General features: G+C 36.6%; 1 protein-coding gene across 1 annotated transcript in view; it reads right to left on the reverse strand.

Annotated features, from left to right (window-relative positions):
• LOC113824581 (kelch-like protein 2) overlaps nt 1-17,500 on the reverse strand; it is a gene marked incomplete in the record, with an annotated part of 41,659 nt that overhangs the window by 7,841 nt on the left and 16,318 nt on the right.

Consider the following 17,500-nt stretch of genomic DNA (forward strand, 5'->3'; position numbering starts at 1 on the left):
AGATTCGTGGGTGTGTTTGTGTGTGTGTTTGTGTGTGTGTTTGTGTGTGTGTGTGTTTGTGTTTGTGTGTTTGTGTGCGTGTGTATGTGTGTGTGTTTGTGTGTGTGTGTGTTTGTGTTTGTGTCGGTTTGTGAGTATGTGTGTGTGGAAGTAAATGTGTGTAGAACCATTAAGGTCTTGTAACTTGGCACCGCTCCAGTGCAGTCTAGCACCGGATCAAGCGAGTGTCCGTTAAATTACACCTTTCTTTTTTCCAAATTTCTTTCTTTTAATGTTTTCTAAATTGTCAACGGACACCTTTAGTATTCTGTCATTCATTTTACTATTCCATAGTTCCGTATGATTTATTCTAAAAAAAAAAATCAAAACCTAAAGGAAGAAATTACTGAGCGACGCCGGTTTTGGCGGGAAAATATTTAGGTGGTCAGTTAGTCGCTTATTACCGCTAAAATAATGTCCACAAAACAGAGGAACGTGACGACATCGAGGCCTGACCGTTAATCCCTTTGTGAGGTTAACCCTGAAGCTGTAAATGTAGGTCAGAAATAGCTAGAAATAAAGTAATCGTGGCATGATAAAACAAATTCATACAAATGGAAATTTATCACGATAAATTGTCGTGTATAGTAATACGATGTTGTAAATGAGTATAGAATATCAATGTAGTACAGTCTGTTATCGTCAAAATTATGGTATTAATATGTAGCCACTGTAGTCCTATATAAAAACAAACAAAAACAAAAAACGTGCAAGCCAATACTAATGAATGAATTATTCACTATTCATCCGTTCAAAGCACACGTAACTCTTCTAATACACTCGCAAACTACAATATATAAACACTGCATTCGAATTACAGTGCATTCGAACGCTTCATTATATTACATACTCATCAAACGAACACACGAGCGATCTAATGCACATACAAACTACAAAATAAACGCAAACACACTTTAATAACACATGCACAGACGTTATAATACATAGCGTAGTATCACGTACACTCAAACTGTAATATACGCACAAATACTGCCTTATATACGAAATATCCAATACATATAACATTCTAATACACACAGACACCCGGTCCAACATGTTACCAAACATTCTCTCATTTCCACGGACCAACAAACATTAAAATACATATATTGGAAGAATTACGTCGTTTGATTAGATTTCTATTTTTCTTTTTTTATAGAGGCCGACCAACGAGACATGATGGAGGTCACGTCAGGGAGCGGACAGGACGGTGGGATGTTACAGAATTTCACGACGCCCCCCTCTTGAGGAAGACGGCAGGATCACCTCTGCGTGTTGTGTGGCTGAAGGGGACCGTCCCGGAGAGAGGGGGGAGGAGGGGGTTAAATTGAGTTAGTTAGCGTATAGTATAGGTACATGGATGAGGAAACTACCAAACGAGTATTAACCGCCTGCTATGGCTCGTTGTCTTGCAGCCGGCGTGCGAGTCCCTCAGCACCCGGAGAGGTACGTCGCTATTGAGCGCCCAGGTACACCTATGTGGACTTTTGCTTGCGGCAATCGTGCATAAGGCATTTAATTATGACATTGCGCATAGATATGAGTTCGTGAATGTTCAAGGAACACTTTTATACCAATATCAGAAAAAAATTATATCACCGTGATTTATGACGAAATATTTTGTGAAATATATCTAAAAAAAAATGTATGTTTTGTGTCCTTTTACACACGAAATATGCTTTGATCGAGACTCCCTGGTAATATGTTTTAGTTTACGTGGTAATATATACGTATATCACATACGAAGCACTAATGTTTAAAAATAGCCTTATAAGGAAGGATTGAAATATTTCCGTTACATTTCGCTCAACGGTCGGTACATCACAGCAGGGGGCAATTTGAATTGATTTGAAATTGGCAGTTACCGTTGTAAAGACCAATTCAATACGAATGTTACCTAAATGTCGGATTTTTAAACTTCGGATGTATAAGCGAGATACAGATTATTTCATGTTGAAGATGATAGTACTCAGTAATACCTGCTCTGAAATAAAAACTATATGGAATTTTGAGCTCGGTTGTATGCGTAGTCTTCGTCTGGCGTTCAAAAAGCTATCGCATCCGTTTCGTGCGTTCCCGATAAAAATGAATATGTTTAGACGTTACCGTAAGTCTTAGGCACCATAAATTGGCAAATATCCCACAACACATAGGCGTCTGCATGATTTTATGCACTTCTTAGTAAAGATAATGGGTGCAAATGGCTAATCATAAACTTTACACTTGTTCTCCCTTGCAATCTGCTAATATTGACAATTATCAAAGAAAATGGGTATGAGAGGGATAACTAATAAATTTTATTATTTAGATATGAAAGTCAATGTAGGCCTACTAAATGATGATGATTAATCTTTTTAACTTTATGTGCGTGCGTTCACGTACATATGATCCTCCTCGAAAATTATAAACACCCAGTGACCATCTCCCCCTCCCCCCCCCCTGTGTGAGGCATGGGGAATATTCAACGACTTTCGTAAGTTCTCGAATTCAATGTACTAAATTCATATGCTTTTGAAATTCTCAAAATTGAACCACCATGTTGTATTCATGCCAGGACTTTATAATTAGAATGATTTTGTACTAATATTGCCATCCACAGTTCCCCATTTCTTCAAAAAAAAAAAAAAAAAAAAAAAAAAATGGAAAATAAAAAAAAATATTTTTTTTAAAAAAAGGTTTTTATCTGGTTTAGATTAGTTGTCTCTATGGTAAAATGCATTTATTAAGCTTTTCACACGAAAATATCAACTTTAATGAACAACGAAAAAAAAAAAAAAAAAAAAAAGTGACATACCTTTACAGAATAGCGTCCCTATTGAACATGAAAATTCCTATTGACTTGGTAATCATTGCTTTGCAAAGTACACTAAATAAGCGTTTTTTTGATATATAATATCATTAGATTCAGAGAAAAATAACAGAGATAACGAACTTTGGCAAGGTGCCAAATACAAAACGCCGTAGCTCGGCTATTTTTTTATGACTCTTCGGTACTTCCCAACTCACGTAATTTTCATGCGATCCAAATGCAGTTTGTTGCTTTCACTAGAGCCTCGGCGTCCCATAGCCATGTAAAAGGCCGATTTTTGAATTTTTGCCTTAATCAAAAAATAATAATATTTTAATGCTGAAAAACGCATTCAAAAATAGTTCTCTATGTCAAGCTGTCCCCCGCCAAAAAAAAAAGGAAATTCAAAATTCGGCCTTTTACATGGCTATAGGCTAGAGTTGATCTAACACTAGCATTTTTGGGGGAATATTCTGTAAAGAGCTCTGATAGTTGGGATGTACCGAAGACATACCAAAAAAAATAGCGATTTTTTTCAACTTTTTGGGGGGTGCCCCCCCCCCAATGGGGAAGCAAAGTTAAAATTTATATATATAACGGAGTGCAATTCTTTACTCTATAGCATGCAAAAAGAATCAATCAGTTATCTCTAACCGATATTTTTTTATGATGTATAGAGTAGGGAAAGGTGGCCATTTTCCGGGACGGTCCCCTGAAGGATCCGAGAAACTCGATTTTTTTTTTTTTTTCTTGAAGGTGGACTTGAGTGATTATACGACTTCATTGACGAAAATTGTTTTAAGTTAAAAGGATAATAGCTACCCACCAGCTTATATATATATATATATATATATATATATATATATATATATATATATATGTATGTATATATATATATATATATATATATATATATATATATATATATATATATAAGATAGGAAAAGTTAGGAATCACATCAGGTAAAAGTTCTCAACAAAATTTGAGAACCCTCTAGAGTTTGTCTTAATGAAAGTGTACTAAAAAGGTAAACAATTTCCGACAGTATTTGAAAGACAGCTCAGATTTGGCCGAAAATTAATTTGTGATTTGCGATACTAAGACAGGATTATACCATATTTTGATTTGTACACTGGTACATAGCCTGTAGTTCAGGTCGACCCAATGTTTGACACCAATAGAACCACACCTGGGAAAAGGATACAATCGGTACAGACATCTTCAGGAAAATAGTAAAGGACCTTGTAGTCCAGCACGACACAAACGAAAAATATAATACCCCCTTTATCAGCAGTTAACTGAGGTGAAGTTAGAGCCTACCACAAGAAAGTATCATGCGAGTGGTCTGCAAAGCCTTTGGTCCACATAAGAACATCAATTCACGAGAACAAGACCATTAATACTGAAAAAATAGGCTATAGAAGAGCCGGTAAGATAATCAAAGACAGTGGCTGGCTGCGCTTTTAAAAGGTGGATCTCTGACAACTCAATCGAATGGCACAAAAAAACCTTCAGCCACGCCATCTTGCGCCAGGTGGACGTCGGGTTAAAGGGCCATCACTTCGAATTTCGATTCCGTGCTGCCCTTTGGCCACGGCTGTTGACACGAAAATAACTTCGTCTAAAAAGCAAACCAAATTTTACATAAGATATAAGAGTGCATATTTTATCAATTGTTATAAATACATATATATATATATATTATGTATATATATATATATATATATATATATATATATATATATATATATATATATATATTATGTATATATATATATATATATATATATATATATATATATATATATATATATATATATATATATATATATATGTATATATAAATATGTATATACATATATAAATATATATATATATATATATATATATATATATATATATATATATATACTATGTATATATATATATACATATATATATACATATATATACATATATATATATATATATATATATATATATATATATACATATATATATATATATATATATATATATATATGTATATTATGTATGATGTATATAAGATTTTTGTCGTCATGTATGAAAGTGTATGCCTGTATCAGCACGTGCATTATATAAAGAATTAATAAACGTTTTGATTAACACTTTCATTTTCTTATAACTTCTCTGTTCTTTGCAAATGTAATTTTTTTGGCCTGGGAGATAACAAAGAAAATAATTATGCAAATAGAAGGATGAAGATTAAGAAGAGAAAAGTTAAACTGGACGAGATAAAGGAAAATGTAGAAGAGGGATGGAAGAAAAGATAAAAAAATAAAAGCAAAAATAGGGAATAAGAAATAGAAAAAGAAAGCAAAGGAGAAGGAGAATCAGTAGAATACCAACTCCAGTAACGTCTAAAAATGGTAAAAGAGAGAGAGAGAGAGAGAATCATAAAGGCAAAATATCAAATAGATAAATAAATAAATACAAAAGAAAAAGAAAAAAACAATTGAAAGTCATCCTTTGAGACTCACCAATATCCGAACTGCACTTGCCGCCGTAAAAAAAATAAATAGATAAATAAATAAATAAATAAATAAATGAAAATAAAAAAAAAAAAAAACGATGGAAATATTACGGTTCAGATCGCAAAATATTTCGCATCATTCAGGACAGAGACAAAGAAATTCATGTATTGAGGAAAGCTGTACACAAGTACAAACAATCGTCTGTTTGTTCTTTTATATGTGAGTGGATTTTGTTTGTTGTTTTCCTTTGTTCTTTGTCTGTTCACCAAGTTATTCGTATCTTTACTCGTAATTCTTACTTATTTTTCATGATTCAATTACTTATTAATTCCAATAAATTCGCTTTTGTTTGGTTGCCTTTCAATCAAATGTTTTTTTTCTCTATTACTCTTTTTCATTATTTCAGTTATTTCCTAATGTATTCATCGAATTATTTCTTATCCATTCTTCTATTTTTTTCATTTATTTATTCAATTACTTCCTTATCATTACGATCCCTTCGATGGCGCCGAATCACTCAGTGGAGATTTATCGTCGTTAAGAATGGGAATGGGAATGCGCTGAGGCCATTCCCGATTCTAAGGAAAAAAATCGATTTTCTCGAAAGAAGAATGAAAGAAAAATAAATATATAAAATCGATTTTATTTTGAAAGAAGAATTAAGGAAAAATAAATAAAAAAAAATCGATTTTCTTTTGCAAGAAGAATTAAGGAAAAATAAAGAAAAAGTCGATTTTCCTTTGCAAGAATAATTAAGGAAAAATAAAGAAAAAAAGTTGTTTTTATTTTGAAAGAAGAATTAAAGGAAAATTTATAAATAAATAAAAAGATACAAAGAGTTACAAAGAGATGAGAAGGAAGGAAGAATATATAGCGAGAATAATTACAATAAAGATAGATTTTAGAGAGAGATGAGATAAGAATGTAAAGAAAACCAAGAAGAATAAGATAAGGAAAGGGATGAAGAAAAAGTGAGAAAAAGGGAGCTACAATAGAGAGAGAAATAAGAAGAGAAGGTAAGAAGGAGAATGACAAGAAAAATGAAGAGAAATAAGATAAATGGAGAAAATACGAGAGAAAAAGACAAAGAAGAATAACGATAAAAGATACGAGAAAGTAAGAAATTAAATAACGAGGAGAGAAAATAGAGAGAAAGAAATATGAAAGGAAGTGAAACAGACTAGATAAAAGAAAGAAAAAGGCAAAATGATGACAATTTTATGAAAAAGTAAAAAATTTATAAATAAAAGGAACACAAAGGAGGAGAGAAAACACGCAAAATAAATTAAGAGGAAAAGGAAGAGAGAGAATAGAAAGAAAGGGAATAGAAGAAGGAAGAGAAGAAGAGAAGAAAGACGAGTCACCCAAAAGAGCGATTCTTATCTGCGGAAACTGAAAAATAATCTCACTTTTTTATCAATCGTAAGAAAGAAAAAAAATCACCAAATGATAAGATATTCTTTCTTTTGTTTCTTTCGTTTCCTTTATTCCATTTTTTCTTTCATTCTCCTTTTTCTCTTTACGTACTACCGGCACACAACAAAAAAAACTTTTATGAGAACTAAAATAAATGGATACTTACATCCCACAACACTTTACATTCTTCACTTTCACTTACACTCTGGGAATCATGTCTTGAATCCCACCTTGTCTTTTGTGCTTTCAGGCTCTATTACATCTTTTTTTTTTTTTTTTACACCTGCAATTAACTCATTTGTTTGTTGTTGTTGTCGTTGTAGTAGTAGTAGTAGTAGTAGTAGTAGTTGTTGTTGTTGTTGTTGTTGTTGTTGTTGTTGTTGTTGTTGTTGTTGTTGTTGTCGTTGTTGTTGTTGTTGTTGTTGTTGTTGTTGTTGTTGTTGTTGTCGTTGTTGTTGTTGTTGTTGTTGTTGTTGTTTTTAATGCCAACCAAAGAGGTTTTCTTCGCTCCTTATACATTCCTTATGAGTCTTCTATCGCCTTTCCTTCTTGACACATAAATTCTATTAACGTAAATCTCATGGTGTAGTGTCTCTTGTTATAATCAACATTTATGGATTTTATTAACGCCACTCTTATGGTGTAATATCCCCTGCATAGCCACCATTTAAAGGTTTTATTAACGCCACTCTTATGGTGTAATAACCCCTGCATAGCCACCATTTAAAGGTTTTATTAACGCCACTCTTATGGTGTAATATCCCCTGCATAGCCACCATTTTAAGGTTTTATTAACGCCACTCTTATGGTGTAATATCCCCTGCATAGCCACCATTTTAAGGTTTTATTAACGCCACTCTCATGGTGTAATGTCCCCTGCATAGCCACCATTTTAAGGTTTTATTAACGCCACTCTTATGGTGTAATGTCCCCTGCATAGCCACCATTAAAAGGTTTTATTAACGTCACTCTTATGGTGTAATGTCCCCTGCATAGTCACCATTTTAAGGTTTTATTAACGCCACTCTTATGGTGTAATGTCCCCTGCATAGTCACCATTTTAAGGTTTTATTAACGCCACTCTTATGGTGTAATGTCCCCTGCATAGCCACCATTAAAAGGTTTTATTAACGTCACTCTTATGGTGTAATGTCCCCTGCATAGCCACCATTAAAAGGTTTTATTAACGTCACTCTTATGGTGTAATGTCCCCTGCATAGTCACCATTAAAAGGTTTTATTAACGTCACTCTTATGGTGTAATGTCCCCTGCATAGCCACCATTTTAAGGTTTTATTAACGCCACTCTTATGGTGTAATGTCCCCTGCATAGCCACCATTAAAAGGTTTTATTAACGTCACTCTTATGGTGTAATGTCCCCTGCATAGCCACCATTAAAAGGTTTTATTAACGTCACTCTCATGGTGTAATGTCCCCTGCATAGTCACCATTAAAAGGTTTTATTAACGTCACTCTCATGGTGTAATGTCCCCTGCATAGTCACCATTTTAAGGTTTTATTAACGCCACTCTTATGGTGTAATGTCCCCTGCATAGCCACCATTAAAAGGTTTTATTAACGTCACTCTTATGGTGTAATGTCCCCTGCATAGTCACCATTAAAAGGTTTTATTAACGTCACTCTTATGGTGTAATGTCCCCTGCATAGCCACCATTTTAAGGTTTTATTAACGTCACTCTTATGGTGTAATGTCCCCTGCATAGCCACCATTTTAAGGTTTTATTAACGCCACTCTTATGGTGTAATGTCCCCTGCATAGCCACCATTAAAAGGTTTTATTAACGTCACTCTTATGGTGTAATGTCCCCTGCATAGCCACCATTAAAAGGTTTTATTAACGTCACTCTTATGGTGTAATGTCCCCTGCATAGCCACCATTTTAAGGTTTTATTAACGTCACTCTCATGGTGTAATGTCCCCTGCATAGCCACCATTAAAAGGTTTTATTAACGTCACTCTCATGGTGTAATATCCCCTGCATAGTCACCATTTTAAGGTTTTATTAACGCCACTCTTATGGTGTAATGTCCCCTGCATAGCCACCATTAAAAGGTTTTATTAACGTCACTCTTATGGTGTAATGTCCCCTGCATAGCCACCATTAAAAGGTTTTATTAACGTCACTCTCATGGTGTAATATCCCCTGCATAGCCACCATTAAAAGGTTTTATTAACGTCACTCTCATGGTGTAATATCCCCTGCATAGCCACCATTAAAAGGTTTTATTAACGTCACTCTCATGGTGTAATATCCCCTGCATAGCCACCATTAAAAGGTTTTATTAACGTCACTCTCATGGTGTAATATCCCCTGCATAGTCACCATTTTAAGGTTTTATTAACGCCACTCTTATGGTGTAATGTCCCCTGCATAGCCACCATTAAAAGGTTTTATTAACGTCACTCTTATGGTGTAATGTCCCCTGCATAGCCACCATTAAAAGGTTTTATTAACGTCACTCTCATGGTGTAATATCCCCTGCATAGTCACCATTTTAAGGTTTTATTAACGCCACTCTTATGGTGTAATGTCCCCTGCATAGCCACCATTAAAAGGTTTTATTAACGTCACTCTTATGGTGTAATGTCCCCTGCATAGCCACCATTTTAAGGTTTTATTAACGTCACTCTCATGGTGTAATATCCCCTGCATAGCCACCATTAAAAGGTTTTATTAACGTCACTCTCATGGTGTAATATCCCCTGCATAGTCACCATTTTAAGGTTTTATTAACGCCACTCTTATGGTGTAATACCCCCTGCATAGCCACCATTAAAAGGTTTTATTAACGTCACTCTTATGGTGTAATGTCCCCTGCATAGCCACCATTAAAAGGTTTTATTAACGTCACTCTCATGGTGTAATATCCCCTGCATAGTCACCATTTTAAGGTTTTATTAACGTCACTCTTATGGTGTAATGTCCCCTGCATAGCCACCATTAAAAGGTTTTATTAACGTCACTCTCATGGTGTAATGTCCCCTGCATAGCCACCATTTTAAGGTTTTATTAACGTCACTCTTATGGTGTAATGTCCCCTGCATAGTCACCATTAAAAGGTTTTATTAACGTCACTCTCATGGTGTAATACCCCCTGCATAGCCACCATTTTAAGGTTTTATTAACGTCACTCTTATGGTGTAATGTCCCCTGCATAGCCACCATTAAAAGGTTTTATTAACGTCACTCTCATGGTGTAATACCCCCTGCATAGCCACCATTTTAAGGTTTTATTAACGTCACTCTCATGGTGTAATGTCCCCTGCATAGCCACCATTTTAAGGTTTTATTAACGTCACTCTTATGGTGTAATGTCCCCTGCATAGCCACCATTAAAAGGTTTTATTAACGTCACTCTCATGGTGTAATATCCCCTGCATAGTCACCATTTTAAGGTTTTATTAACGTCACTCTTATGGTGTAATGTCCCCTGCATAGCCACCATTAAAAGGTTTTATTAACGTCACTCTCATGGTGTAATGTCCCCTGCATAGTCACCATTAAAAGGTTTTATTAACGTCACTCTCATGGTGTAATATCCCCTGCATAGTCACCATTTTAAGGTTTTATTAACGTCACTCTTATGGTGTAATGTCCCCTGCATAGCCACCATTTTAAGGTTTTATTAACGTCACTCTCATGGTGTAATGTCCCCTGCATAGTCACCATTTTAAGGTTTTATTAACGTCACTCTCATGGTGTAATATCCCCTGCATAGTCACCATTTTAAGGTTTTATTAACGTCACTCTTATGGTGTAATGTCCCCTGCATAGCCACCATTAAAAGGTTTTATTAACGTCACTCTCATGGTGTAATACCCCCTGCATAGTCACCATTTTAAGGTTTTATTAACGTCACTCTTATGGTGTAATGTCCCCTGCATAGCCACCATTAAAAGGTTTTATTAACGTCACTCTCATGGTGTAATGTCCCCTGCATAGTCACCATTAAAAGGTTTTATTAACGTCACTCTCATGGTGTAATATCCCCTGCATAGTCACCATTAAAAGGTTTTATTAACGTCACTCTTATGGTGTAATGTCCCCTGCATAGTCACCATTTTAAGGTTTTATTAACGTCACTCTCATGGTGTAATACCCCCTGCATAGCCACCATTAAAAGGTTTTATTAACGTCACTCTCATGGTGTAATGTCCCCTGCATAGTCACCATTAAAAGGTTTTATTAACGTCACTCTCATGGTGTAATATCCCCTGCATAGTCACCATTAAAAGGTTTTATTAACGTCACTCTTATGGTGTAATGTCCCCTGCATAGCCACCATTTTAAGGTTTTATTAACGCCACTCTTATGGTGTAATGTTCCCTGCATAGTCACCATTAAAAGGTTTTATTAACGTCACTCTTATGGTGTAATGTCCCCTGCATAGTCACCATTAAAAGGTTTTATTAACGCCACTCTTATGGTGTAATGTCCCCTGCATAGCCACCATTTTAAGGTTTTATTAACGTCACTCTTATGGTGTAATGTCCCCTGCATAGCCACCATTTTAAGGTTTTATTAACGCCACTCTTATGGTGTAATGTCCCCTGCATAGCCACCATTAAAAGGTTTTATTAACGTCACTCTTATGGTGTAATGTCCCCTGCATAGCCACCATTTTAAGGTTTTATTAACGCCACTCTTATGGTGTAATGTCCCCTGCATAGTCACCATTTTAAGGTTTTATTAACGTCACTCTTATGGTGTAATGTCCCCTGCATAGCCACCATTTTAAGGTTTTATTAACGCCACTCTCATGGTGTAATGTCCCCTGCATAGCCACCATTTTAAGGTTTTATTAACGTCACTCTCATGGTGTAATGTCCCCTGCATAGTCACCATTTTAAGGTTTTATTAACGCCACTCTTATGGTGTAATGTCCCCTGCATAGCCACCATTAAAAGGTTTTATTAACGTCACTCTCATGGTGTAATACCCCCTGCATAGTCACCATTTTAAGGTTTTATTAACGTCACTCTCATGGTGTAATACCCCCTGCATAGCCACCATTTTAAGGTTTTATTAACGTCACTCTTATGGTGTAATGTCCCCTGCATAGTCACCATTTTAAGGTTTTATTAACGCCACTCTCATGGTGTAATGTCCCCTGCATAGCCACCATTAAAAGGTTTTATTAACGTCACTCTCATGGTGTAATATCCCCTGCATAGTCACCATTTTAAGGTTTTATTAACGTCACTCTTATGGTGTAATGTCCCCTGCATAGCCACCATTAAAAGGTTTTATTAACGTCACTCTCATGGTGTAATGTCCCCTGCATAGCCACCATTTTAAGGTTTTATTAACGTCACTCTTATGGTGTAATGTCCCCTGCATAGTCACCATTAAAAGGTTTTATTAACGTCACTCTCATGGTGTAATACCCCCTGCATAGCCACCATTTTAAGGTTTTATTAACGTCACTCTTATGGTGTAATGTCCCCTGCATAGCCACCATTAAAAGGTTTTATTAACGTCACTCTCATGGTGTAATACCCCCTGCATAGCCACCATTTTAAGGTTTTATTAACGTCACTCTCATGGTGTAATGTCCCCTGCATAGCCACCATTTTAAGGTTTTATTAACGTCACTCTTATGGTGTAATGTCCCCTGCATAGCCACCATTAAAAGGTTTTATTAACGTCACTCTCATGGTGTAATATCCCCTGCATAGTCACCATTTTAAGGTTTTATTAACGTCACTCTTATGGTGTAATGTCCCCTGCATAGCCACCATTAAAAGGTTTTATTAACGTCACTCTCATGGTGTAATGTCCCCTGCATAGTCACCATTAAAAGGTTTTATTAACGTCACTCTCATGGTGTAATATCCCCTGCATAGTCACCATTTTAAGGTTTTATTAACGTCACTCTTATGGTGTAATGTCCCCTGCATAGCCACCATTTTAAGGTTTTATTAACGTCACTCTCATGGTGTAATGTCCCCTGCATAGTCACCATTTTAAGGTTTTATTAACGTCACTCTCATGGTGTAATATCCCCTGCATAGTCACCATTTTAAGGTTTTATTAACGTCACTCTTATGGTGTAATGTCCCCTGCATAGCCACCATTAAAAGGTTTTATTAACGTCACTCTCATGGTGTAATACCCCCTGCATAGTCACCATTTTAAGGTTTTATTAACGTCACTCTTATGGTGTAATGTCCCCTGCATAGCCACCATTAAAAGGTTTTATTAACGTCACTCTCATGGTGTAATGTCCCCTGCATAGTCACCATTAAAAGGTTTTATTAACGTCACTCTCATGGTGTAATATCCCCTGCATAGTCACCATTAAAAGGTTTTATTAACGTCACTCTTATGGTGTAATGTCCCCTGCATAGTCACCATTTTAAGGTTTTATTAACGTCACTCTCATGGTGTAATACCCCCTGCATAGCCACCATTAAAAGGTTTTATTAACGTCACTCTCATGGTGTAATGTCCCCTGCATAGTCACCATTAAAAGGTTTTATTAACGTCACTCTCATGGTGTAATATCCCCTGCATAGTCACCATTAAAAGGTTTTATTAACGTCACTCTTATGGTGTAATGTCCCCTGCATAGCCACCATTTTAAGGTTTTATTAACGCCACTCTTATGGTGTAATGTTCCCTGCATAGTCACCATTAAAAGGTTTTATTAACGTCACTCTTATGGTGTAATGTCCCCTGCATAGTCACCATTAAAAGGTTTTATTAACGCCACTCTTATGGTGTAATGTCCCCTGCATAGCCACCATTTTAAGGTTTTATTAACGTCACTCTTATGGTGTAATGTCCCCTGCATAGCCACCATTTTAAGGTTTTATTAACGCCACTCTTATGGTGTAATGTCCCCTGCATAGCCACCATTAAAAGGTTTTATTAACGTCACTCTTATGGTGTAATGTCCCCTGCATAGCCACCATTTTAAGGTTTTATTAACGCCACTCTTATGGTGTAATGTCCCCTGCATAGTCACCATTTTAAGGTTTTATTAACGTCACTCTTATGGTGTAATGTCCCCTGCATAGCCACCATTTTAAGGTTTTATTAACGCCACTCTCATGGTGTAATGTCCCCTGCATAGCCACCATTTTAAGGTTTTATTAACGTCACTCTCATGGTGTAATGTCCCCTGCATAGTCACCATTTTAAGGTTTTATTAACGCCACTCTTATGGTGTAATGTCCCCTGCATAGCCACCATTAAAAGGTTTTATTAACGTCACTCTCATGGTGTAATACCCCCTGCATAGTCACCATTTTAAGGTTTTATTAACGTCACTCTCATGGTGTAATACCCCCTGCATAGCCACCATTTTAAGGTTTTATTAACGCCACTCTTATGGTGTAATGTCCCCTGCATAGCCACCATTTTAAGGTTTTATTAACGCCACTCTCATGGTGTAATACCCCCTGCATAGCCACCATTTTAAGGTTTTATTAACGCCACTCTCATGGTGTAATGTCCCCTGCATAGCCACCATTTTAAGGTTTTATTAACGCCACTCTTATGGTGTAATGTCCCCTGCATAGCCACCATTTTAAGGTTTTATTAACGCCACTCTTATGGTGTAATGTCCCCTGCATAGCCACCATTTTAAGGTTTTATTAACGTCACTCTCATGGTGTAATGTCCCCTGCATAGCCACCATTTTAAGGTTTTATTAACGTCACTCTCATGGTGTAATGTCCCCTGCATAGCCACCATTTTAAGGTTTTATTAACGTCACTCTTATGGTGTAATGTCCCCTGCATAGTCACCATTTTAAGGTTTTATTAACGTCACTCTCATGGTGTAATGTCCCCTGCATAGCCACCATTTTAAGGTTTTATTAACGCCACTCTTATGGTGTAATGTCCCCTGCATAGCCACCATTTTAAGGTTTTATTAACGTCACTCTCATGGTGTAATGTCCCCTGCATAGTCACCATTAAAAGGTTTTATTAATGTCACTCTCATGGTGTAATACCCCCTGCATAGCCACCATTTTAAGGTTTTATTAACGTCACTCTTATGGTGTAATGTCCCCTGCATAGTCACCATTTTAAGGTTTTATTAACGTCACTCTCATGGTGTAATACCCCCTGCATAGCCACCATTAAAAGGTTTTATTAACGTCACTCTCATGGTGTAATGTCCCCTGCATAGTCACCATTAAAAGGTTTTATTAACGTCACTCTCATGGTGTAATACCCCCTGCATAGCCACCATTTTAAGGTTTTATTAACGTCACTCTTATGGTGTAATGTCCCCTGCATAGTCACCATTTTAAGGTTTTATTAACGTCACTCTCATGGTGTAATACCCCCTGCATAGCCACCATTTTAAGGTTTTATTAACGTCACTCTTATGGTGTAATGTCCCCTGCATAGCCACCATTTTAAGGTTTTATTAACGTCACTCTCATGGTGTAATGTCCCCTGCATAGTCACCATTAAAAGGTTTTATTAACGTCACTCTCATGGTGTAATACCCCCTGCATAGCCACCATTAAAAGGTTTTATTAACGTCACTCTCATGGTGTAATGTCCCCTGCATAGTCACCATTTTAAGGTTTTATTAACGTCACTCTTATGGTGTAATGTCCCCTGCATAGCCACCATTAAAAGGTTTTATTAACGCCACTCTTATGGTGTAATGTCCCCTGCATAGCCACCATTTTAAGGTTTTATTAACGTCACTCTCATGGTGTAATGTCCCCTGCATAGCCACCATTTTAAGGTTTTATTAACGTCACTCTCATGGTGTAATGTCCCCTGCATAGCCACCATTTTAAGGTTTTATTAACGTCACTCTCATGGTGTAATGTCCCCTGCATAGTCACCATTTTAAGGTTTTATTAACGTCACTCTTATGGTGTAATGTCCCCTGCATAGCCACCATTAAAAGGTTTTATTAACGCCACTCTTATGGTGTAATGTCCCCTGCATAGTCACCATTAAAAGGTTTTATTAATGTCACTCTCATGGTGTAATACCCCCTGCATAGCCACCATTTTAAGGTTTTATTAACGTCACTCTTATGGTGTAATGTCCCCTGCATAGTCACCATTTTAAGGTTTTATTAACGTCACTCTTATGGTGTAATGTCCCCTGCATAGCCACCATTAAAAGGTTTTATTAACGCCACTCTTATGGTGTAATGTCCCCTGCATAGCCACCATTTTAAGGTTTTATTAACGTCACTCTCATGGTGTAATGTCCCCTGCATAGCCACCATTTTAAGGTTTTATTAACGTCACTCTCATGGTGTAATGTCCCCTGCATAGCCACCATTTTAAGGTTTTATTAACGTCACTCTCATGGTGTAATGTCCCCTGCATAGTCACCATTAAAAGGTTTTATTAACGCCACTCTTATGGTGTAATGTCCCCTGCATAGCCACCATTTTAAGGTTTTATTAACGTCACTCTCATGGTGTAATGTCCCCTGCATAGCCACCATTTTAAGGTTTTATTAACGTCACTCTCATGGTGTAATGTCCCCTGCATAGTCACCATTAAAAGGTTTTATTAACGTCACTCTCATGGTGTAATGTCCCCTGCATAGCCACCATTTTAAGGTTTTATTAACGCCACTCTTATGGTGTAATGTCCCCTGCATAGCCACCATTTTAAGGTTTTATTAACGTCACTCTCATGGTGTAATGTCCCCTGCATAGTCACCATTAAAAGGTTTTATTAACGTCACTCTCATGGTGTAATGTCCCCTGCATAGTCACCATTAAAAGGTTTTATTAACGTCACTCTCATGGTGTAATGTCCCCTGCATAGCCACCATTTTAAGGTTTTATTAACGCCACTCTTATGGTGTAATGTCCCCTGCATAGCCACCATTTTAAGGTTTTATTAACGTCACTCTTATGGTGTAATGTCCCCTGCATAGCCACCATTTTAAGGTTTTATTAACGTCACTCTTATGGTGTAATGTCCCCTGCATAGCCACCATTAAAAGGTTTTATTAACGCCACTCTTATGGTGTAATGTCCCCTGCATAGTCACCATTAAAAGGTTTTATTAACGTCACTCTCATGGTGTAATGTCCCCTGCATAGCCACCATTTTAAGGTTTTATTAACGCCACTCTTATGGTGTAATGTCCCCTGCATAGCCACCATTTTAAGGTTTTATTAACGTCACTCTTATGGTGTAATGTCCCCTGCATAGCCACCATTTTAAGGTTTTATTAACGTCACTCTTATGGTGTAATGTCCCCTGCATAGCCACCATTTTAAGGTTTTATTAACGTCACTCTCATGGTGTAATGTCCCCTGCATAGCCACCATTTTAAGGTTTTATTAACGTCACTCTTATGGTGTAATGTCCCCTGCATAGCCACCATTAAAAGGTTTTATTAACGTCACTCTCATGGTGTAATGTCCCCTGCATAGCCACCATTTTAAGGTTTTATTAACGCCACTCTTATGGTGTAATGTCCCCTGCATAGCCACCATTTTAAGGTTTTATTAACGTCACTCTCATGGTGTAATGTCCCCTGCATAGTCACCATTAAAAGGTTTTATTAACGCCACTCTTATGGTGTAATGTCCCCTGCATAGCCACCATTTTAAGGTTTTATTAACGTCACTCTCATGGTGTAATGTCCCCTGCATAGTCACCATTAAAAGGTTTTATTAACGTCACTCTCATGGTGTAATGTCCCCTGCATAGCCACCATTTTAAGGTTTTATTAACGCCACTCTTATGGTGTAATGTCCCCTGCATAGCCACCATTTTAAGGTTTTATT

This window comes from Penaeus vannamei, chromosome 9, assembly GCF_042767895.1.
Source record: "Penaeus vannamei isolate JL-2024 chromosome 9, ASM4276789v1, whole genome shotgun sequence".
NCBI lineage: Eukaryota > Metazoa > Arthropoda > Malacostraca > Decapoda > Penaeidae > Penaeus > Penaeus vannamei.